Below are 24843 nucleotides of genomic sequence, written 5' to 3'. Positions count from 1 at the left end.
GGCATGGATGTTAATGAAATCATGGCCGCTGTGGATGGAGAACATTATCTTCAAAACATGTTTTTGGAAATGTTTTGATCAAAAGTTTTCAGACCTCAGATGTAGAGCTTGAGGCCAGAATTTTTCCACTGTATCCAGGGAGCAGAACATATGATGAACGGAAAGAAACTGTTGAATATAATTAAGTGGATCGCCCGTCAGCAGAAGCCTTAAAATATACAAACTGGTGTAAATGTGTGTGTTATGTTTGCCTGCATAAGAATCAGGTTTCACAATTGCTCCATGCTAGATCCTAGCAGACATGAAGAAGCTGTGTGCTTTCACTGTTGCCTTTTTTTCCCTGAAGTTTTGTCTCATTTTGTGCAGTTTGACTGAACCCAATTGCTTTTGGAGGATAAAGAAGAGCGAAGATAATGATGGAGATTTGCGAAGTGACTGTGGTTTTGTTCTTTTTACAGACGAGGGCCCTATTGAAGAAAATTTTTATAATCACATTATTAATTTTAGGTAGGCTATTAACTTTCTTTCCTGCTTCAATATTATGAATTAGAAATATGTAACTGTGTACACAACTGTGAGATTCTGTCCTGTTTTTCCCCTTGTATCTTTAGGAACGACAGAAAATTAATTATAACTTCAACCACTATTTTAGTAGTTTCAAATGTGTCATGGTTTACCTTAACTTTACTACATTGACTCTAGTTCTCTGGAAAACGAGAGAGACTGGATTCTATCCCTTGAATCTTTGTTGATATCATATATTGAAATATGTTTTTACCTTTACCTTGAATTCATAATTCCCACTTTTGGCAAAATCTCAATATGAAGAGTCTGCATCGCTGCCTCTCTTCAATTTTCTGCCAACCATTCCTGTATAAGCATGCATCTAAATGCCTCAATAAAATGGTTGTCTAATTTTGGCCTCTAAAATTTGGGCATAAACTCAGACATTGAAATCTGTGTGGTGTGGTGGTGGAAGGATGTCTACTATATATGATTACATGTATATTATTACATATGTACTCATGAGTATGTATATGCTTTTCATTATAAAATAGTCTTTAAATGAACCACTCCTGTCATTCTGGAGTTGTCACTGAATATGGAAAAAGACTTCCAGATTTCTTATTCTGTTAGTAGAATATCTTTTCATCCAGTGATGCAAATACTCAATCACATATTAGACTTATCTGTATCATACAGACATTCAATATTTTTCTTAATATTTAAAAATATTTTACATTAGAGAAAATCTAGGAAAATAAATGTACTTCTTGTGGATAAGAAGCTGTTCGAAATGTGGCTACACATTTCTTAGAGTCCAAGTGTGAGATGTTATCATTTGTGCCTGCAGATCATGAGAGAAGAGATTTTGAAATCTCTCAAATTTTAGCTAATTAATGTGCTTGGGACTTCATTCCTTCACAAACTGAAGTTTCCTGCACTTTTCTATCCCTGACTCTCATCCCATTTCTTATTCAATTTTTGTGTCTTTGGTATTTAAACAAAATATTTTCTAATTGTTAGCCACAGTATACTATGTACACTTTGATATTGGTGGTGGTTTCACATTATTATAATTCTGGGTTAGGTCAGTAGAAATTTCATTTCTGATGCATTCTATATTATCCCAGATCTCATTGGAAGAAATAGTGGACATTCTCATTACTGACATTTCTATAAGCCTTAATAAGATTTAAATTTACAAACATATGAATTGTACCAATACACTTTTACGGTTTAGAAGAAAAACCTAGCTCCAAACATTTAATTTAAAAGTGCTAATTTCAGCAAAAGAGCATGTTTGGTGTTTTACTCCTGATGAGAAGTAATTTCTAATAATAGCAGATGAACAGATGAACTGCCAACTGTGCTTGGGCAGAGGAACACATTTCGAATGGAAGATCTTACTGTTCAGACATCTCTTAAAGGACCTTAAAGAATTAGGAGGCCTGAAGTGTTAAGAGAAATCTCAATCCACTTTTACAAAATTAAAATAGTAGCAACACACTAAAAGGTGTTGATGTGTAATGGAGCCTATAAGATATTATTCAGGTTACATAGTATATTCTATCATTTAATGTACTTGAAATGAATAAATAAATTTAAGTGGAATATATCTTTAAATATTTTAATGAATATTGACAGTTGAAACTATTCAATGCATGTTCTATGAACAAGAAAATATTATTGATACTGTTTCTCACTATGCATAAAATTAGCATTTTCATAATGTTTAACTTCAAAGAGTTTTTCCTAATTTGAAATTTGAAAAATGTCTTACCGATACAATAAAGTCTCTCCTAAAAGAACTGATGCCCCTTTTCAAATAAACTGATTGTTAGATAATTTGCACAGATACATATTCATTTTTTGTACATTTACTCTATGTTAGGTAGTATTATATAAAGACTTTTGAATATATTTCTAAATGATTCACCTTTTAATACTTTATGTTCTTTTACTCTGCTTGATACTCAAATAATATTTTGAGTTTTGAAACCATTTAATATGCAACATTTGATATACGATCATGAGTAATAAACATTAAATATTCATTAATGATATTTTTGGGTACAAAGGTATATGAATATAAAAGTTGAACAAAAATTTTTGATGTAATATGTGATTTGAAAAATATAAAATATTATTAACATGTTTGAATATAAAGTACATTTAAATAATAAAAATATAGTGCAAATGTGTTATGTATTTCATGTGTGGTTTATGTCATGGTTTTTATTTTGTATCGGTGGAATTACATCTCTAAGACTATTTTACAACAGTTTTACTAAATTGTACTCTAATGTAGTTTGACGATGGTATTTAGAGATAAAATAGTCCCCTTATTGACTTTCACAATTACAAAATTTATCATAGGTTAGGGTCCTAGGTCTATGAATTCTTAAATCATATTGAAATCTTAAGATCTCTAATTTATGAGACTTATTTCATGACATTTAGACAGAAATTTAGAATGCCTTATGGTACAAACTTAACTACAATTGAAATTTTATTTTTCAAACATCTCCCTTAACCATCATTATGCTTGGATTTAGGATACCAGCAAGAAAATATGAGTTTTTTCTGGTACTGTATTTTGCTATCGATGAGATCAACAAGAATCCTTATATTTATCCAACATGTCTTTGATATTTTCCATCATTGTTGGCCTGTGTGAGGATACAATGGGAGTTCTGGATAAAGCATATTCACATCAAAGCAAAATTTTCAAACGAATTAATTATTTCTGTGGAATAAAGCAACGTTGTGATATAAACCTGACAGGACCATCATGGACAACTTCCTTAAAACTGTCAATTTATTCAAGGACACCAAAGGTAATAATGTGTGACACTGGACAGATTACCAACTTTTAAATTCCATTTACATGTGCCTAAAAGAAAACTTGGACCCCATGCATTTGTGGGTATACTGCTACACAAACACACACACACACACACACACACACACACACACACACACAATAAAATAATCAGATTGTATAGCTATCCTGGGCAAACAGGAAAAACTGTTCTATAGAACATTCAGATTTGTCAGGAATATTCTAGAATATAATATGAAAAAATATGATATGTATAGTTTAATCTTACTACCCTTAATCTGAGTTCTGAACAGTGAGAAACATTACTTGTATATATGTCTAAACCTCCTAACAATCATATTCCTCATGTGGATGTTTCATCCTCTCTTCTATACTCTTTAGATTTTCTTTGGCTCATTTGACCCCAATCTGAGTGACCATGACCAGTTTCCCTATATCTATCAGATAGCAAACAAAGACACATATTTGTTCCGTGGCATGGTCTCCTTGATGTTTCATTTTGGATGGACTTGGATAGGACTGGTCATCTCAAATGATGACCAAGGTATTCAGTTTCTTTCAGACTTGAGAGAAGAAATGCAAAGGCATGCAATCTGTTTAGCTTTTGTGAATATGATCCCAGAAACCATGCAGATATACAAGACAAGAGTTAAGATATATGACCAACAACTTATGACATCTTCAGCAAAGGTTGTTGTCATTTATGGTGAAGTGAACTCCACTCTAGAACTCAGCTTTAGAAGATGGGCATATTTAGGTGCACAGAGAATCTGGATCACAACCTCACAATGGGATGTCATCACACATAAAAAAGATTTCAGCCTTGATTTCTCCCACGGGACTGTCACTTTTGCCCATCACCACAATGACATCGCTATATTTAGAAATTTTATGCAAACAATAAACACATCCAAGTATCCAATAGACATTTCGCAGTCTATGCTGCAGTGGAATCATTTTAACTGTTCAATCTCAAAGAACAAGAAGAAAATGGATTGTTTTACGTTCAACAACCCATTGGAATGGTTAGCACAGCACACATTTGACATGGTCCTGAGTGAAGAAGGTTACAATTTGTATAATGCTGTGTATGCTGTGGCCCACACCTACCATGAACTCATTTTTCAACAAGCAGAGTCTCAGAAAATGGCAGATCCCAAAGGAGTATTCACTGACTGTCAGCAGGTAATGTTTGTTACATTTCATCATGCTTAGATTTATCAATGTGACCTTTCAGGCCGCTGAGAAGTTCACATACATTTGTTAGAGGTTATCTCTTGGTATAAAGTTTTCTATACTGCAAAACTCCAAAATGACCTTTTTACATGGATATATATCATGTGCAGTGATATGTTTTAATAGGAGACAATACATTTTTATAAATATCAGTGAATTGTGTGAAAATGTGTTTCAACATTTAACCGAATGAGGTCAAAATTCAAAAGGAGCCAAGAGTTATTCAGAAAATCCTTAAGTGATGACTAGACCAGAATATTTTTCTCAAAAAGAATTTCTCAAAAATAAATACAAGTGCTCCAATAATAGCTATTCATTTAAATTAATTATTATTTATAACAACACATATGATTAACAGTGCACATTTCATTAAGTTAATGATTATTTCATACATGTATGCAGTATGTACATGATTGATCCCATACCATTCTTTACTTCCAAAACTTCCAGACTTTTTTTTTCTTTTTTTTTTTCCGGAGCTGGGGACCGAACCCAGGGTCTTGCGGTTGCTAGGCAAGTGCTCTACCACTGAGCTAAATCCCCAACCACTTCCAGACTTTTTTACTTCCCCTTATTTCTTACATATTTATTTGGCTTCAGATTTTAAATATAATTTTTGACAGACATGTGTACACATATACACACATACCATGTGATTTGTTCTCTGGTAATCATTTATTCTAGCTTTTTTAACCTTCAAACATTAATTTAAAGTATATTAACTTGTAATTACACAATATAATATGTAATTATAACTTGTAATAATGCAGTATCATGCACTTTACTACATGGGATTAATTTAACCTGTATTTTCTGAAAGACATTAAAAAATTGTGGAACATTCTCAATTTGGCATTCTCTGTATTGATATGCATATATAATCATCTAATGATTAATCTCATTTAGGTGGCTTCTTTGCTAAAAACTAGGATATTTATTAACCCTGTTGGAGAACTGGTAAACATGAATCATAAGGAAAATCAGTGTGCCAAGTATGACATTTTCATCATTTGGAATTTTCCACAAGGCCTTGGATTAAAAGTGAAAATAGGAAGCTATTTTCCTTGTTTGCCACAGAGTCAACAACTTCATATATCTGAAGACTGGGAGTGGGTCACAGAAGAAACATTGGTAGGTATATTACAATTTTTATTTTTTAAAGATATCTGAATTTTAAAATAGCAAACATTCAAATAATATCCATGTGGTTAAGACCAATAAATACACTTGCAAATGACCATTCTCAGTTACAAGCACCAAAATTTAATAACACTGAAATTCATGTAATCTGGTCATAGCCATCAAAGGACTCTGAATTCCATGTTCAATTACATCTATGTGACTATTTACCCCATACTACAGAGATATACTTATTAAATTTATAGCAATATATATATGTATATATATAAACAATGAATTTATCTGATTATATGAACATAGTTGTAGCCCAATTGAGTATAGAATGGATTGATTAAGAGAAGTATTTTTCCAGATTCAAACTTTTATTTTTCTAATTTATAGATTTTTATTATTAATTTTATTTATTTACTTTTTGATATTATCTTCCTTCCCAGTTTCCACTCCTCTACAGAGTATTGCCTTATCTGGCATCAGAGTGAAGAGAGGACCTTGGTCCTGTGGAGGGTGCATGCCACAGAATATAAGAATATTAGATCAATGAAGCCAGGGTATCCATATTGTTGGAGAAGCTCTCTAATAGAAGCAGGGGGAGGGATGGAATGGGATTTAAAGGTTTTCTTTTACACTTAGGAGAAGTTCATTAATTGTATGAGAGTCTTATATGACATCCTTTGTTCTTACTCACTGAGCAATTCTTTCTTGATATATCCTACCTTCTCTATCCTTAGAACTCAGTGTTCCTATTATTATACTTCTTTTTTTTATTAACTTGAGTATTTCTTATATACATTTCGAGTGTTATTCCCTTTCCCGGTTTCCGGGCAAACATCCCCTCCCCCCTCCTCTTTCTTATCGGTGTTCCCCTCATATCCTCCCCCCAATGCCGCCCTCCCTCCAACAATCTAGTTCACTGGGGGTTCAGTCTTAGCAGGACCCAGGGCTTCCCCTTACACTGATGCTCTTACTAGGATATTCATTCTACCTATGAGGTCAGAGTCCAGGGTCAGTCCATGTATAGTCTTTGGGTAGTGGCTTAGTCCCTGGAAGCTCTGGTTGTTTGGCATTTTTGTTCATATGGGGTCTCGGGGCCCTTCAAGCTCTTCCAGTTCTTTCTCTGTTTCCTTCAACTGGGGTCCTATTCTCAGTTCAGTGGTTTGCTGCTGGCATTCGCCTCTGTGTTTGCTGTATTCTGGCTGTGTCTCTCAGGAGCGATCTACATCCGGCTCCTGTCGGCCTGCACTTCTTTGCTTCATCCATCTTGTCTAATTAGGTGGCTGTATATACATGGGCCACATGTGGGGCAGGCTCTGAATGGGTGTTCCTTCAGTCTCTGTTTTAATCTTTGCCTCTCTATTACCTGCCAAGGGAATTCTTGTTCCCCTTTTAAAGAAGGAGTGAAGCATTCACATTTTGATCATCCGTCTTGAGTTTCATTTGTTCTAGGCATCTAGGGTAATTCAAGCATTTGGGCTAATAGCCACTTATCAATGAGTGCATACCATGTGTGCTTTTCTGTGATTGGGTTACCTCACTCAGGATGATATTTTCCAGTTCCAACCATTTGCCCACGAATTTCATAAAATCATTGTTTTTGATAGCTGAGTAATATTCCATTGTGTAGATGTACCACATTTTCTGTATCCATTCCTCTGTTGAAGGGCATCTGGGTTCTTTCCAGCTTCTGGCTATTATAAATAAGGCTGCCATGAACATAGTGGAGCACGTGTGTTTTTTGTATGTTGGGGCATCTTTTGGGTATATGCCCAACAGAGGTATACCTGGGTCCTCAGGCAGTTCAATATCCAATTTTCTGAGGAACCTCCAGACTGATTTCCAGAATGGTTGTACCAGTCTGCAATCCCACCAACAATGGAGGAGTGTTCCTCTTTCTCCGCATCCTCACCAGCATCTGCTGTCACCTGAGTTTTTGATCTTAGCCATTCTCACTGGTGTGAGGTGAAATCTCAGGGTTGTTTCGATTTGCATTTCCCTTATGACTAAAGATGTTGAACATTTCTTTAGGTGTTTCTCAGCCATTCGGCATTCCTCAGCTGTGAATTCTTTGTTTAGCTCTGAACCCCATTTTTTAATAGGGTTATTTGTTTCCCTGCGGTCTAACTTCTTGAGTTCTTTGTATATTTTGGATATAAGGCCTCTATCTGTTGTAGGATTGGTAAAGATCTTTTCCCAATCTGGTGGTTGCCGTTTTGTCCTAACCTCAGTGTCCTTTGCCTTACAGAAGCTTTGCAGTTTTATGAGATCCCATTTGTCGATTCTTGATCTTAGAGCATAAGCCATTGGTGTTTTGTTCAGGAAATTTTCCAGTGCCCATGTGTTCCAGATGCTGCCCTAGTTTTTCTTCTATTACTTTGAGTGTATCTGGTTTGATATGGAGGTCCTTGATCCACTTGGACTTAAGCTTTGTACAGGGTGATAAGCATGGATCGATCTGTATTCTTCTACATGTTGACCTCCAGTTGAACCAGCACAATTTGCTGAAAATGCTATCTTTTTTCCATTTGATGGTTTTGGCTCCTTTATCAAAAATCAAGTGCCCATTGGTGTGTGGGTTTATTTCTGGGTCTTCAATTCTGTTCCATTGGTCTATCTGTCTGTCTCTGTACCAATACGATGCAGTTTTTATCACTATTGCTGTAATACTGCTTGAGTTCAGGGATAGTGATTCCCCCTGAAGTCCTTTTATTGTTGAGGATAGTTTTAGCTATCCTGGGTTTTTTGTTATTCCTGATGAATTTGTAAATTGTTCTGTCTAACTTTTTGAAGAATTCGATTGGTATTTTGATGGGGATTGCATTGAATCTGTAGATCGCTTTTGCATTTTTACTATATTAATCCTGCCAATCCATGAGCATGGGAGAACTTTCCATCTTCTGAGGTCTTCTTCAATTTCCTTCTTCAGTGTCTTGAAGTTCTTATTTTAGATCTTTTACTTGCTTGGTTAAAGTCACACCGAGGTACTTTATATTATTTGGGTCTATTATGAAGGGTGTCATTTCCCTAATTTCTTTCTCGGCTTGTTTCTCTTTTGTATAGAGGAAGGCTACGGATTTATTTGAGTTAATTTTATACCCAGCCAATTTGCTGAAGTTGTTTATCAGCTTTAGTAGTTCTCTGGTGCAACTTTTGTGATCACTTAAATATACTATCATATCATCTGCAAATAGTGATATTATGACCTCTTCTTTCCCTATCTGTAACGGCTTGACCTCCTTTTGTTGTCTGATTGCTCTGGCTAGAACTTCAAGAACTATATTGAATAAGTACGGAGAGAGTGGGCAGCCTTGTCTAGTCCCTGATTTTAATGGGATTTCTTCAAGTTTCTCTCCATTTAGTTTAATGTTAGTAACTCGTTTGCTGTATATGGCTTTTACTATGTTTAGGTATGGGCCTTGAATTCCTATTCTTTTCAGGACTTTTATCGTGAAGGGGTGTTGAATTTTGTCAAATGCTTTCTCAGCATCTAATGAAATGATCATGTGGTTTTGTTCTTTCAGTTTGTTTATATAATGGATCACGTTGATGGTTTTCCATATATTAAACCATCCCTGCATGCCTGGGATGAAGCCTACTTGATCATGGTGGATGATTGTTTTGATGTGCTCTTGGATTCGGTTTGCCAGAATTTTATTGAGTATTTTTGCGTCGATATTCATAAGGGAAATTGGTCTGAAGTTCTCTTTCTTTGTTGGGTCTTTGTGTGGTTTAGGTATAAGAGCAATTGTGGCTTCATAGAAGGAATTCAGTAGTGTTTCATCTGTTTCAATTTTGTGGAATAGTTTGGATAATATTGGTATGAAGTCTTGTATGAAGGTCTGATAGAATTCTGCACTAAACCCATCTGGACCTGGGCTCTTTTTGGTTGGGAGACCTTTAATGACTGCTTCTATTTCCTTAGGAGTTATGGGGTTGTTTAACTGGTTTATCTGTTCCTGATTTAAGTTCGGTACCTGGTATCTGTCTAGGAAATTGTCCATTTCCTGAAGATTTTCAAGTTTTGTTGAATATAGGCTTTTAAAGTAAGATCGGATGATTTTTTTTAATTTCCTCTGAATCTGTAGTTATGTCTCCCTTTTCATTTCTGAATTTGTTAATTTGGACACATGCTCTGGGTCCTCTCATTAGTCTGGCTAAGGGTTTATCTATCTTGTTGATTTTCTCAAAGAACCAACTTTTGGTTCTGTTGATTCTTTCTATGGTCCTTTTTGTTTCTACTTGGTTGATTTCAGCTTGAGTTTGATTATTTCCTGCCTTCTACTCCTCCTGGGTGTATTTGCTTCTTTTTGTTCTAGAGGTTTTAGGTGTGCTATCAAGCTGCTGACATATGCTCTCTCCTGTTTCTTTCTGCAGGCACTCAGCGCTATGAGTTTTCCTCTTAGCACAGCTTTCATTGTGTCCCATAAGTTTGGGTATGTTGTACCTTCATTTTCATTAAATTCTAAAAAGTCTTTAATTTCTTTCTTTATTTCTTCCTTGACCAGGTTATCATTGACTAGAGCATTGTTCAATTTCCACGTATATGTGGGTGTTCTTCCCTTATTGTTATTGAAGACCAGTTTTAGGCCATGGTGGTCCAATAGCACACATGGGATTATTTCTATGTTTCTGTACCTGTTGAGGGCAGTTATTTGACCAATTATATGGTCAATTTTGCAGAAAGTACCATGAGGAGCTGAAAAGAAGGTATATCCTTTTGTTTAGGATAGAATGTTCTGTAAATATCTGTTAAGTCCATTTGGCTCATGACTTCTCTTAGTCTGTCTATGTCTCTGTTTAATTTCTGTTTCCATGATCTGTCCATTGATGAGAGTGGGGTGTTGAAATTCCTACTATTATTGTGTGAGGTGCAATGTGTGTTTTGAGCTTTAGTAAGGTTTCTTTTACGTATGTAGGTGCCCTTATATTTGGGGCATAGATATTTAGGATTGAGAGTTCATCTTCGTGGATTTTTCCTTTGATGAATATGAAGTGTCCTTCCTTATCTTTTTTGATGAATTTTAGTTGAAAATTGATTTTATTTGATATTCGAATGGCTACTCCAGCTTACTTCATCCGACCATTTGCTTGGAAAGTTGTTTTCCAGCCTTTCACTCTGAGGTAGTGTCTGTCTTTGTCTCTGAGGTGTGTTTCCTGTAGGCAGCAGAATGCAGGGTCCTTGTTGCGTATCCAGTTTGTTAATCTATGTCTTTTTATTGGGGAGTTGAGGCCATTGATGTTGAGAGATATTAAGGAATAGTGATTATTACTTCCTGTTATATTCATATTTGGATGTGAGGTTACATTTGTGTGCTTTTCTTCTCTTTGTTTTGTTGCCAAGACGATTAGTTTCTTTTTTCTTCTAGAGTATAGCTTGCCTCCTTATGTTGGGCTTTACCATTTATTATCCTATGTAGTGCTGGATTTGTAGAAAAATATTGTGTAAATTTGGTTTTGTCATGGAATATCTTGGTTTCTCCATCTATGTTAATTGAGAGTTTTGCAGGATACAGTAACCTGGGCTGGCATTTGTGTTCTCTTAGGGTCTGTATGACATCTGTCCAGGATCTTCTGGCCTTCATAGTTTCTGGCGAAAAGTCTGGTATGATTCTGATAGGTCTGCCTTTATATGTTACTTGACCTTTTTCCCTTACTGCTTTTAATATTCTTTCTTTATTTTGTGCGTTTGGTGTTTTGACTATTATGTGATGGGAGGTGTTTCTTTTCTGGTCCAATCTATTTGGAGTTCTGTAGGCTTCTTGTATGCCTATGGGCATCTCTTTTTTTAGGTTAGGGAAGTTTTCTTCTATGATTTTGTTGAAGATATTTACTGGTCCTTTGAGCTGGGAGTCTTCACTCTCTTCTATACCTATTATCCTTAGGTTTGATCTTCTCATTGAGTCCTGGATTTCCTGTATGTTTTGGACCAGTAGCTTTTTCTGCTTTATATTATCTTTGACAGTTGAGTCAATGATTTCTATGGAATCTTCTGCTCCTGAGATTCTCTCTTCCATCTCTTGTATTCTGTTGGTGAAGCTCGTATCTACAGCTCCATGTCTCTTCTTTTGGTTTTCTATATCCAGGGTTGTTTCCATGTGTTCTTTCTTGATTGCTTCTATTTCCATTTTTAATTCCTTCAACTGTTTGTGTTTTCCTGGAATTCTTTCAGGGATTTTTGCGATTCCTCTCTGTAGGCTTCTACTTGTTCTCTAAGGGAGTTTTCACGTCTTTCTTGAAGTCCTCGAGCATCATGATCAAATATGATTTTGAAACTAGATCTTGCTTTTCTGGTGTGTTTGGATATTCCGTGTTTGCTTTGGTGGATGAATTGGGCACCGATTATGTCATGTAGTCTTGGTTTCTGTTGCTTGGGTTCCTGTGCTTGCCTCTCACCATCAGATTATCTCTAGTGTTACTTTGTTCTGCTATTTCTGACAGTGGCTAGACTGTCCTATAAGCCTATGTGTCAGTAGTGCTGTAGACCTGTTTTCCTGTTTTCTTTCAGCCAGTTATGGGGACAGAGTGTTCTGCTTTCAGGTGTGTTATTTTTCCTCTCTACAGGTCTTCAGCTGTTCCTGTGGGCCTGTGTCTGGAGTTCACCAGGCAGGTCACTTGCAGCAGAAAAGTTGGTATTACCTGTGGTCCCGAGGCTCAAGTTTGCTCATGGGGTGTTTTCCTCTGGCGTCAGAGATGTGTGCAGAGTGCAGTCTCTTCTGGTTTCCCAGGTGTGTCTGCCTCTCTGAAGGTTTAGCTCTCCCTCCCATGGGATTTGCGTGCAGAGAACTGTTTATCTGGTAGGTCCCTTCAGGTTATGGCAGTGTCTCAGGCACAGCAGTCCTGCTGCTCCTTGGCCCTCCTCTACGGGAACCCACATGCCATATACAGTTTCCTCTTGGGCCAGGGATGTGGGCAGGGGTGGGCAGTGTTGGTGATCTCTTCTGTTCTGCAGCCTCAGGAGTGCCCACCTGACCAGGCGGTGAGGTCTCTCTCCCACGGGGTTTGGAAGCAGAGCTATTATTATATTTCTAAATCTTGAGAGAAAAACTGATGCCACAAAAATGTTCCATTTGAATTAACAAGTTTAGCAAGGACAATATTTAGATTCTGACACGTGAAATGTTACATTATAATATTACATGACATAGTAATTATTGTATGACATTCAGTGCATTGCCGGGTAATACAAAATAATAAATTGTCAGAGGAATATATCTGTTAATATCCCATATATTAATCTGTGTGTCATTTTACATATGATGTAATCATGAATTACACACACATGTACAAATTAAATACATATTTATATATCATATATAATGTGCATAGTTCATGTTTATATGTGTGTGTGTGTGTGTGTGTGTGTGTGTGTGTGTGTCTGTGTGTAGGGGTGTGTCTGTGTGTGTGTGTATGTCTGGATGTCTGTGTGTCTGTGTGTCTGTATGTGTATTGCCTCAGGTTCCCTCCTCAGTGTGTAGTGTGACATGTACTGCAGGATTCAGAAAAATTCATCAGAAACAAACAGCCGACTGCTGCTTTGATTGTGTCCAGTGCCAAGAAAATGAGATTGCCAATGATACAGGTACATGCTTGCATGCAGAAGAAAATATGATGAATATGAATATCTTCTCTTTACAAACTAGAAATATGATATGACCTAGATGGAAACTACAGTCCAAAAATCTCCATGTTTCAGAATTTAATTAGTTAAATAATATCATTTTCTCTTGGACCCAGTAAATTACCTGCAATATCTTCTACAAACAACTCATGTCTCTCACAATATAATGGTTAATGATTTTATATCATGCAGAAAATATTTAGGGGGACATACATGTGTTACAATTTTTAAAAAATAATTTTAGGTGTAACATAAGCAGATGTTGCTCTTTTTTGATTCTTTGTAAAAAGAGTCTTGACTACATGTACTGTCTACTATCTTTGTGTCACCCGGCTTAGTCCCTGACAAAGACAAGATGCTCAGAACAACAAGTGTTCTCTATTGAAACATATTTTAAGAACTTACATGCCATAAAGGATTAGGCATGTCCTATCAACGAATCAGAAAAAGAGTGATGATTTCAAGAATGCAACAAGAGATGAAAGAGTGCTTGTCATTAATTACAGCCTAACTAAAGAAAGCAGGATGAATGTCAATATCAATAATCTTCATGCCATAACTTTCTATACCCATAATCATGGAAAGTTTAGTTGGGGGAAAGGAAATGATGCCACAATAAGAGGGACATGCATAAGTTTATGAGCCATACAGCTTCAAAAATGAAAATATTCCTTCACACAAACAGCATTTGAATGAGGAATTGGATGTTCACAAGCCTATGTGTAGATACAGACAAAGGGCACAATTTCCAGAGCAAATACAATACCTAATTGTTTTCATCAACAGGCATCAAAAAATATGTCGGCAATAGCAAATTTATGGTTTGAGAAATAAAATGAACTGAGATTATGCATATTAGTAATCATCATATTTTTATTTCATTTTTGTTTAAGAGATAACTTTTCCATTTTCTATGATAATGATTTGTTCCCTCACAAAGCATAGGTTAATTGACAGCAATCTTAAGTTAGTAGACCCTAGAGCAATTATGAACAAAATGTATTCTCAACACCAAACTATTTATTAATATATCCTCTGAATAAAACAAATATATGATTATTAACTACATGATTATGATATCTTATAAGGGATTATTGTTCTTTGCCGGCAGATATGGAGCATTGTGTGAGATGTCCAGAGGATTCGTACGCCAACTTAGAACAAACCGAGTGCCTCCAAAGAGTTGTGACTTTTCTCGCTTATGAAGATCCATTGGGGATGGCTCTAGGATGCATGGCCCTCTCTTTCTCAGCCATCACAATTCTAGTACTAGTCACTTTTGTGAAGTACAGGGATACTCCCATTGTGAAAGCCAATAACCGCATTCTCAGCTACATCCTGCTCATATCTCTAGCCTTCTGTTTTCTGTGCTCATTGCTCTTCATTGGACATCCCAACCAGGCCACCTGCATCCTGCAGCAGACCACATTTGCAATATTTTTCACAGTTGCTATTTCTACTGTGTTGGCCAAAACAATAACTGTGGTCACAGCTTTCAAGCTTACTACACCAGGGAGAAGGATAAGAAAGATGATGATAAAAGGGGCAATTAACTTGCTCATTCCCATTTGTACCCTAATCCAACTTGTTCTCTGTGCAATCTGGTTGGTGACATCTCCTCCATTTATTGACAGAGATATACAATCTGAACATGGGAAGATAATCATCATTTGCAACAAAGGCTCAGTCATTGCCTTCCACATTGTCTTGGGATATTTGGGCTCCTTGGCTCTGGGGAGCTTCACTGTGGCTTTCTTGGCTAGGAACCTTCCTGACAGATTCAATGAGGCCAAGTTCCTAACATTCAGCATGTTGGTCTTCTACAGTGTTTGGATCACCTTCCTCCCTGTATACCACAGCACCAGGGGGAAGGTTATGGTTGTTGTTGAGGTTTCTCCATCTTGGCTTCTAGTGCAGGGTTGCTAGGGTGTATATTTGTCCAAAAGTGTTATGTTCTTTTAGTTCAACCAGATTTAAATGTTCTTCAGAAAGAAAAACATAAATTGATTTATTGACCTTTTGGTACTTTTAAAATGTTAGATGGTGCTCAACATATCTATTTTGCTTCGTCATAACAAAAGTTTTCATCAATCATCAAATAAAATTAAGTAATATCTAGGGATAGTATTTGTACCACAGGACAACACTGCATAAAGCAATACCAATTAGTAAGTTTTGGTAGCAAATGAGCTCTCAGAAACCTAAACATATTGAGAACAGGAGATCTCCACTAAGGAGAGGCTACAATCGCTTTGATTTTTAGAGATGTGTTTTTAAGAAATCTTTTTTTTTACATTATAATCGGTCTGAAACAGGCCTCAACAGATACAGAAAAACAGAAATAATCCCATGTGTCCTATAAGACCCCCACAGCATAAAGGTGGTCATTGATAACAATAAGGAAAGAATCCCCACATATACATGGAAGTTGAACAATGCTCTACTCAATGATAACCCGGACGAGGAAGAAATAAAGAAAGAAATTAAAGACTTCTCAGAATTTAATGAAAATGAAGGTACAACATACACAAACTTATGGGACACAATGAAAGCTGTGCTAAGAGGAAAATTCATAGCTCTCAGTGCTTGCAGCTAGAAACCGGAGGGAGCATATGTCACCAGCTTGACAGCACACCTGAAACTCTAGAACAAAAAGAAGCAAATACACCGAGGAGTAGAAGGCAGGAAATAATCAAACTCAGAGCTGAAATCAACCAAGTAGAAACAAAAAGGACCATAGAAAGAATCAACAGAACCAAAAGCCGGTTCTTTGAGAAAATCAACAAGATAGATAAACCCTTAGCGAAATTAACCAGAGGACACAGAGAGTGTTTCCAAATTAACAAAATCAGAAAAGAAAAGGGAGACATAACAACAGAGTGAATGGAAATTCAAAAACTCATTAGATCCTACCACAAAAGACTATATTCAACAACACTTGAAAATCTGGAGGAAATGGACAATTTCCTAGACAGATACCAGGTACCAAAGTTAAATCAGGAACAGATACACCATTTAAACAACCCTATAACTCCTAAAGAAATAGAAGCAGGCATTAAAAGGCTCCCAAACAAAAAGAACCCAAGTCCAGATGGGTTCAGTGCAGAATTCTATCAGACCTTCATAGAAGACCTCATACCCATACTATCCAAACTATTGAACAAAATTGAAACAGACAGAGTGCTACCAAATTCCTTCTATGAAACTACAATTACTCTTATACCTAAACCACAAAAAGATCCATCAAAGAAAGAGAATTTCAGACCAATTTTCCTTATGAATATCGATGCAAAAATACTCAATAAAATTCTTGCAAACTGAATCCAAGAGCACATCAAAACAATCATCCATCATGATCAAGTAGGCTTCATCCTAGGTATGCTGGAATGGTTTAATATGCAGAAAACTATCAACCTAATCCAGCATATAAACAAACTGAAAGATCAAAACCACTTGGTCATTTCATTAGATGCTAAAAAAAGAAGGCCAATACCTAAACATAGCAAAACCCATATACAGCAATCCATTAGCTAACATTAAACTAAATGGAGAGAAACTTGAAGCAAACCCACTAAAATCAAGGACTAGACAAGGCTGCCCACTCTCGTCCTGCTTATTCAATATAGTTTTTGAAGTCCTAGCCAGAGCAATCAGACAACAAAAGGAGATCAAGGGGATACAGATTGGAAAAGAAGACGTGAAAATATCACTATTTGCAAGTGATAGGATAGTATATTTAAGTGATCACAAAAGTTCCACCAGAGAACTACTAAACCTGAGAAATCCCTTCAGCAAAGTGTCTGTGTATAAAATTAACTCAAATAAATCAGTGGCCTTCCTCTAAACAAAAAAGAAAGAAGCTGAGAAAGAAATTAGGGAAAGACACCTTTCATAATAGTCCAAAATAGTATAAAGTACCTCGGTGTAACTTTAACCAAGCAAGTGAAACATCTGTATGATAAGAATTTCTGGCCTCTGGAGAAAGAAATTGAAGATCTCAGAAAATGTAAAGATCTCCCATCCTCGTGGATTGGCAGGATTAATATAATAAAAATGGCCATTTTACCCAAAGATATCTACAGATTCAATGCAATCCCAAATGAAATTCCAATCCAATTCTTCAGAGAGTTAGACAGAACAATTTGCAAATTCATCTGGAATAACAAAAAACCCAGGATAGCTAAAACTATCCTCAACAATAAAAGGACTTCGGCGGGAATCACTATCCCTGAACTCAAGCAGTATTACAGAGCAATAGTGATAAAAACTGCATGGTGTTGGTATAAAGACAGGCAGATAGAACAGCGGAACATAATTGCAGATCCAGAAATGAACCCACACACCTATGGTCACTGGATTTTTGACAAAGGAGTCAAAACCATCCCATCGAAAAAAGATAGCATTTTCAGCAAATGATGCTGGAGGTCAGCATGTAGAAGAATGCAGATCGATCCATGCTTATCACCCTGTACAAAGCTTAAGTCCAAGTGGATCAAGAACCTCTACATCAAACCAGATACACTCAAACTAATAGAAGAAAAAGTGGGGAAGAATCTCAAACACGGAATGATCCTGGGCTCCAACTACATAAGTAGCAATTAATAGCTTAGTAAGTGCACCAGTGGAAGGCAATCCCTTGGTCCTGCCAAGGCTGGACTCCTAGTGAACAGGAGTCTTGTTTGAGAGTTCAGTAATGGTGGGAGTACTGCACAAGGTGCACCCATATAGAAGTGTAGGGGGAGGGATTGGGTTGATGTTGGCATGAAAACTGGGAAAGAGGATAACATTTGAAATGTAAATAAGAAATACCCAATTTAATAAAGATGGGGGAAAAAGGTGGGAAAACAAAAGGGAAAGGATTTTGAACAGAGGTATAAAGGAATGGTGAATAAAAACTGAAGGTAATTACTGGAAAGTCGCAGATTCCATGGAAGCAAGAAGTTTCCAGGATGCAATAGGAATGACCTTACCTGAAGGACTCAACAAGGGAGAGAGAACCTATAGAGATCATTTGGAGAGAAAAGGCACTCCCTCCTGTTGAGGAATGAGACCACTCACAGTTCCCAAAATTTTTACCAATATCACTAATGTTTAAAGGAAATACAATGACACAAAGGGGGAAAGAGATTGCAGGAAAGGACTTTCCACCTGGGGATCCATGTGGAACCCACTCCCTCTTGCTGAAGCCAAGAAGTGCTTCTTGACAGGGACTGTTGTAGCTGTCTTCTGAGAGGCTCTGCCAAAGCCTTATCATTAAAGATGTTGATGCTTTTTCCCAACCATCAGATATAGCACAGGGGCAGCAATGGACATGGTAGGGAAAGGACTGAAGGAACTGAAGGTATTTGCAAGGCAATAAGAAGAACAATATCATTCAACCAGAACTCCCAGAGCTACCAGTTACTAAGCCACAAAGCAAGAAATAAACACGGAAGTACCAATGGATCCAGCTACATTTGTAGAAGAGGATGGACTTTTCTGGCATCATTGGAAAGGTAGGCCCTTGGTCTTGTTAAGTCTTGATGTACAGCTTAGCAGAAATCTAGTGTGGTGAGGCAAGAAGGCATGGATTGATGAGGGAGCACCTCATAGAACCAGGTGGAATAGGGGTTTTTTGGAAGGGAATATTGTAAGAGGAATAACAATTGAATTGTAAATAAGTGAAATAACCAACATAAAAATAAAAAATACAATAAGTGTAATAAAAATTAAAATTAGAATTAGGTAAACAAAATATTTTAATGTATGTATATTAACATAGTATTATTCAAAATATTTGTGTTACTTCAGTTGATAGCAGTCTTCCAAAATCCACAGACACTCTAATATAAATTTCCAAATCATGTAGGAGAAACTATTTCTAGACGTTGTATAGGGGAACTCAAAATACTGTGAAAACTGTGTTATGGCCATTCATCTTAGAGCCTCCCAGTGTGGGGTGATGTCACAGGTGAGGCAGGCACAAGATAGAATGAGGTCTGTCATTGGATGAAAAGGAAGGACAGGTGGGAGAAAAGATTGAAGCAAGAGGAGGAGCCAGGAACGCAAGAGAGGAGACTGAGAGAAGCCACCAAAATAGAATAGGGAGGCTGATGTTAAGATTCCACGCTGTAACTTTACAGGTTGTTATAAATGTGTACAGAGTTTTGTATGTTTAGGTGGACAATTATATCTTATCAATTGGATCAAATGTTGTATGTGAAGGGTCTGGGGTGTACCTGGAAGAGAATGGGAGACAAGAGACACGAAGAAGGACACCAAGACAAGAGTCTGATCAAGGTGACAATTTTATTTTTCCCCAGGGCTGAATTTATACCATAACATGGGTAACAGATGGAGGGGGAAAGTAAGAAACATTTATGCAGGCCAAGGACACAATATTCGTGTGGTCGGGGAGTAGGCTGATGTTGACAGGTTGTCAGAAAGGTCACAGGTTTCTCATATCTATTAGTCAGCAGGATGTTGGTGTTTCAGAAACTTTACAGGTCATCACATTGGGTATCTTAACATGTCAAATGTTATCATATTATTATTAATTTTGACCACCAGATTTGTATTAGTCTTCTGCAGCTGGCTGGAGATTTTCCAAGAACCCAGTCATACTTAATTCTAACCATAATAATAACGTCAACAATGGATGGCTTCAAGGGCATTGCTCCCAACATCTCCCCGTTCCTTATACTCAAATGAAAAGGTGGCCAAATGGCCGTGATGTCCTGGAATGAGCCCCTCGGGAACTGTGTCTGTCTTAGGTTGGAGTGGTATTTGTCACATGGCCAAGAGAATCTTGGGCCAGGATCCGTCATGGGATAAGGCAGCAGCTAATGGTGGGCCTTCTGTCTTCGGCCCTTTATTCGTGAATATATCACTCTCTTACCCATCATTGACTGTCCAGCTCAGCACGCAGGGGTGACAATTTGTTGATTTTTCAGCAAAGGCATCAGGACAGCAGGCAGAAAAGAATGTTGGCCTCATTTGGCTGAAGAACAAAAAATGTCCTTGCCTGGGCTGGGAGGAGATGTGTAGGTGAGCTTGGCCATCATCAAAGCATCCTCCATAGCTAGTCTATGACAATATACCTGAATAAGTTTTGCTGCTATATTATCTACGTGTTGTTTAACAAAGATGGTTAAACAATTAAATGTCCAAGGGCCAAAAGATACAAGCAAAAGAAGGCCTACTAGGGGACCCAACAGAGACCAATTTTGATACCAGTTCTCAGGTTTTTCTCTTTCTCATTTTCTCTTTTCCAAGCCTTTTCTGACTTGTTTCATGTTTTCTTTAACCATATTCTAAGACACAGGAAATATCTAAGCACTGACTTTCTCTCACAAACCAGAATTTCATAAAATATCACAGAAAGGATGCCACCAGGCAGAGAATTACAATTTTAACTGATATTAAACATTTTAAATAATTTGGAAAAACCTCAGCATTGAATTATAACCATCAAGGAAAAAATAAAGACATTAATAGTTATCCCATGCATGTTATGTCAGAAAAAAGCAAACCAAAACTCAGTATAGTAAAGTATCAATAACTGAAAGTTAAATAATATGTTGATACATAGAAGGAAAAATAACATGTTGACTGCCATTGTTGACATTCACAAAATAATTCCAATAGACAATTCAGTTTGGTTTCATGTAACAATCATAATTGCATTATCCAAAAAGTCAACCCTACAAAAGGTATCACATTGTAGAAGAATACATATCTCAGCTGTCCTGGAGTGGGGTGGTAGGACTTCCAATTTTATTCTGTGATGGCAATGTTCTCGAAGTGTTGCACTTCTTTGAGCAAGCAGCTCCTCTCAGTGAAGTGCAGGCTGTAGATGAAGTCGCGTGTACCTTGTGCCATGTTCAGTGCCTCCCTGGGCTTCTTCTTTGGATCAGTGTCCAGAAGCCAAGGAGTAGGAATGTACAGGCTCTTTTAACAATTTTATGGTAAATACAATCCCTGTATTAGCACCTGATTGAAACATTCTAAGACCCCAAGTATATCCACGTGTCCAATCCAGGTTTCAAACCGTGGAGGTAAATTTAATATTTAGGGGGATGAACCATTCCCTTGTTTTAGAATTAGAACCTTCACAACGGGAATCTGGGACATGTATATTAGTAGTATGGGAGATATTATAAGTCAAACAATGCAGTGTATTAGGTGATAAAATTCTTAAGAACAGGAGAATGGGGCCAGGCAAGAAAGCTAGAGGGTGACCTGGAGAGAGCTGGTGGAACAACCAGATCAGGTGACAAATGGCATTCAGTCACACAGCTAAACAAACGAGGCAGCTTTCTTGGAATGAAAAGGCCATTGCAAATAAAAACGCAAGCTTTGTGCCTGTGAAACAGAAAGGTGAGCAGAGGGACAGCCGGAGTCTGTTACCAGCTGTCTCTCTGGACTTAGATTTTGCTTAAGGAGTACCTCCCTTCAGTGTCAGCTCGGTGGCTCTGCCTCTCAAGAGATCCAGTCTCCAAACATCACTAGGCTTCCAGTAAGAACTAATAACAAAAGGATGGAGAGATGGTTAGGACCTGGGTGCTAGATGCCAAGCAGCTGACAAAAGAATTGTATGGTTCATCCACTTTAGGGGGAAATTTTCTTCCAGGCAGTCAGACGTGCCTGGCGAACTTGAGCCAAGAGACCAGGAGAGAATAGCATCTAGTATTGAAGGGGGACTTGCCCAGGAGGGTGTTATCTGATTGAAGCCTCAGGTATCAGAGAGTAAGCTATAGTTAGCGATAACTGACTATAAGGACTCTTTCTGTTGCCATTCCTGAGGCAGGCTCACAATTGAGTTGGGCTTCCTGCCTCTTATATCCAATATAGAGTTTGCTAACACTGGAATACTGATCTTTAATAGAACTACAGCCCTCCCAGGACTTCAGTAACAGTCCTTCACCAAGCTGTCTTACTGGCTTAGAGGACCATGGAAAAGAAAACATTGATCCTGACCTTGGCCACAGCCTCCAGTTGGAGTAAGCTGAAGAGCCAGTGCCAAGACTTTCTCCTCTTATCATCCTAGAGTAAAGCCTGTTCTGTCTGGCAAAACAAAGTTATTCACAGTCTGCTGCACACTCTTTATGAAAATACTTTAGGGGATCCCCTGACCCCCAACCTGGGGCATTTTAACCACAGGGGCAGGAACTGACTGCTGGCTGCAGGGTTAGGATCAGAGGCACTCTCTATGTCAATGATGACTAACGGGGAAGGTAACTTAATGTTGGAGATCAACTCCTCTCCTGGAATGGGGCCAGCAGATAAGGCAGGCTCCCTTAAAGAACTTCTCTTAATGAATGCTCTCCTTCTGTGAGCAATTGTTGAAGGTCTGGCCACTGAAGGCAGCAACTGCAATTTTTTTTTCAGGGCCAAAGGTCTCATAATAATCTATCTTTTTGCTGTTAAAGCTTCAACCCCAGCCAGGCTCATCACCTTGAAACTCCTCTTACGCTGACTTGGCCTGAGCTGCGCAGCTGCCTGTGTGCAGCCTGCAGTTTGCTTGCTAGCTGCCACCCTCAGCCCCACACTTCCTCACTCTGTGCTTCCCTTTCTTAGAAGCTGTGAATGTCTAAGCAATAGGGAGATCCTTTCTTCAGGATCCAAGGCAAAGCTTTCAGGTTCTTGTTAATGCCTACTTCAGACAAGATCATTCGCTAACCTGGAGTCCTTCATATACATGTGTGATAAACTGTTAACATCTGCTAGACTGGGCAAGGGGATCAAAAGGAGGGGCATCTCTTCTTGGGGAGGAGGCTCAAGAGAGAAAGACAAAACTCCCTGGCAGAAAACAATTTCTTTCAAGCAAATCATTTCCAAGTTAAGCACCAAGAGGTCCAAGTAAAATTCCTTGACAAACAAAACAAACAGTTCCATGATTTCAAACACAGTCTTAAGTCCATGATTTCAAACACAGTCATCAGTCCAAGTTCAAAAGTGAAGCAAAAGCCAAAAAGATACTCGACAATACCGCAGAAAACAAACTAGACAAACAAGACCAAGACAAGGCGTCCTATAAGCAATTTCCACAAATGCCTGATACCTTCAGTACCTGGCCCAAACTGCAGCTTAACCTAAGCTGCTTCCAGGAAGAGGAGGATTATCTGATCCCACCTCCCAACGAGATACCAGAGTGTCCTCTAGATTATTTCTCCTCCTAGAGCATCCTTTAGGGCTTGTGGCCTGTGACAACTAGCATGTCTGCCTGTCACAGACATAAGCCCCTCACAGGACCCACAGCAACCACCAAGGGGACTCTAACTTCTCTCCAGGGAGGACTCAAACTCTTCAGACAGCAGACGAAGACAAACACAAGATAACATGAAACAAAGACGAGACACGACACAGAGACAAAACAGAAAGTAACACAGAACACAAAACACAGATTTGCTAGAGCTTACCTCCAAAATCCTCAACAATTGTAGTCTGGGGGAACACAGTTCCTGGCAGGTGCACCAAAATGTTGTAAGACCCCATAGTGGCCCTACCTCAGGAGCGCCACCCACAGAGCACAGATTGACAAAGTGACCGCTGCAATAGCATGAGGGTATAAGGTTTTTAATCCAGGTATGTGGGGTTGCCCAACCATACAGGAAGAGGCAACCTCAAACCCAAAAAGCACACAATTTTTATTCATTACAGAGGGCATATTTCAGCAACAAAAACAATCACTAACTCTGCACTATCTTTTGTGTTAATTGTTTCCTCCTGGGGGAACTATGGACAAATATTTCTACAAAATCTAAGCATTTTTAAAAATTTTTTCTTTACTTTTTTCTTTTTTCTTTTCTTTTTTTTATCCCTATTCTTCGCATCTTGAATGATTCCCTGAGTCCTGTCACAAAAGGTAACTGTAGAATGCTTGTCCCATCACTCACCACTGAGATCTGTGTCATCCGTAGAGAAACATACACCAAGCCTCTGAACCAAGGTCGGGTAGTCCATGGTTGCCAGAAGCGGGGAAGCAAAGGCTCCAAGGAGGAGCAAAAGCTCTGAGGGGGAGCAAAGGCTCTGAGAAACAAGAAAGACAGGCCTGCCTATTCACTGGGGATGACATTCTCCTCCAGAAGACCTCCAAACAGCCACACACTGGGCGCCATTTGTAAACGACTGGTCCAGGGGTGTACCTGGAAGAGAATAGGGGACAAAGGATGTGAAGAAGGAAGCCAAGACAAGAGTCTGATCCAGGCGACAATTTTATTTTTTCCCAAGGCTGAATGTATACCATAACATGGGTAACAGAGGGAGGGAGAGAGTAAGAGATAGTTACACAGGCCAAGGACATAATATTCCTGTGGTCAGGGTTAGGACAGGATGTCAGAAAGGTCACAGGTTTGTTATATCTGTTAGTCAGCAGGATATCTTTATCATATTATTATTTTTCTTGACCACCAGATTTGTATTAGTCTTCTGCAGCTGGCTGGGGATTTTCCATGAACCCAGTCATACTTAATTCTAACCATAATAATAACATCAACAATGGAGGGCTTCAAGGGCATCGCTCCCAACA

General features: G+C 38.0%; 1 long non-coding RNA gene and 1 pseudogene across 1 annotated transcript; one reads left to right on the top strand and one right to left on the bottom strand.

Annotated features, from left to right (window-relative positions):
- Positions 1-301: 301 nt before the first annotated feature.
- Vmn2r116l-ps30 (vomeronasal 2, receptor 116 like, pseudogene 30) lies at positions 302-15349 on the top strand (annotated as a pseudogene).
- Positions 15350-19603: 4254 nt separating this feature from the next.
- On the bottom strand, positions 19604-24510 carry LOC148006799 (uncharacterized). Its single transcript, XR_015644562.1, has 3 exons — positions 24212-24510; positions 23735-23864; positions 19604-21838 (listed from the first exon to the last, which is right to left on the bottom strand). It is a non-coding gene; the product is annotated as an uncharacterized LOC148006799 (long non-coding RNA).
- Between the last annotated feature and the right edge of the window lie 333 nt (positions 24511-24843).

This window comes from Rattus norvegicus, chromosome 1 (assembly GCF_021556685.1).
Source record: "Rattus norvegicus strain SHRSP/BbbUtx chromosome 1, alternate assembly SHRSP_T2T, whole genome shotgun sequence".
NCBI lineage: Eukaryota > Metazoa > Chordata > Mammalia > Rodentia > Muridae > Rattus > Rattus norvegicus.
Note: the sequence above shows the minus strand (reverse complement) of the source record. Positions and strands in the feature narration are given on the sequence as shown.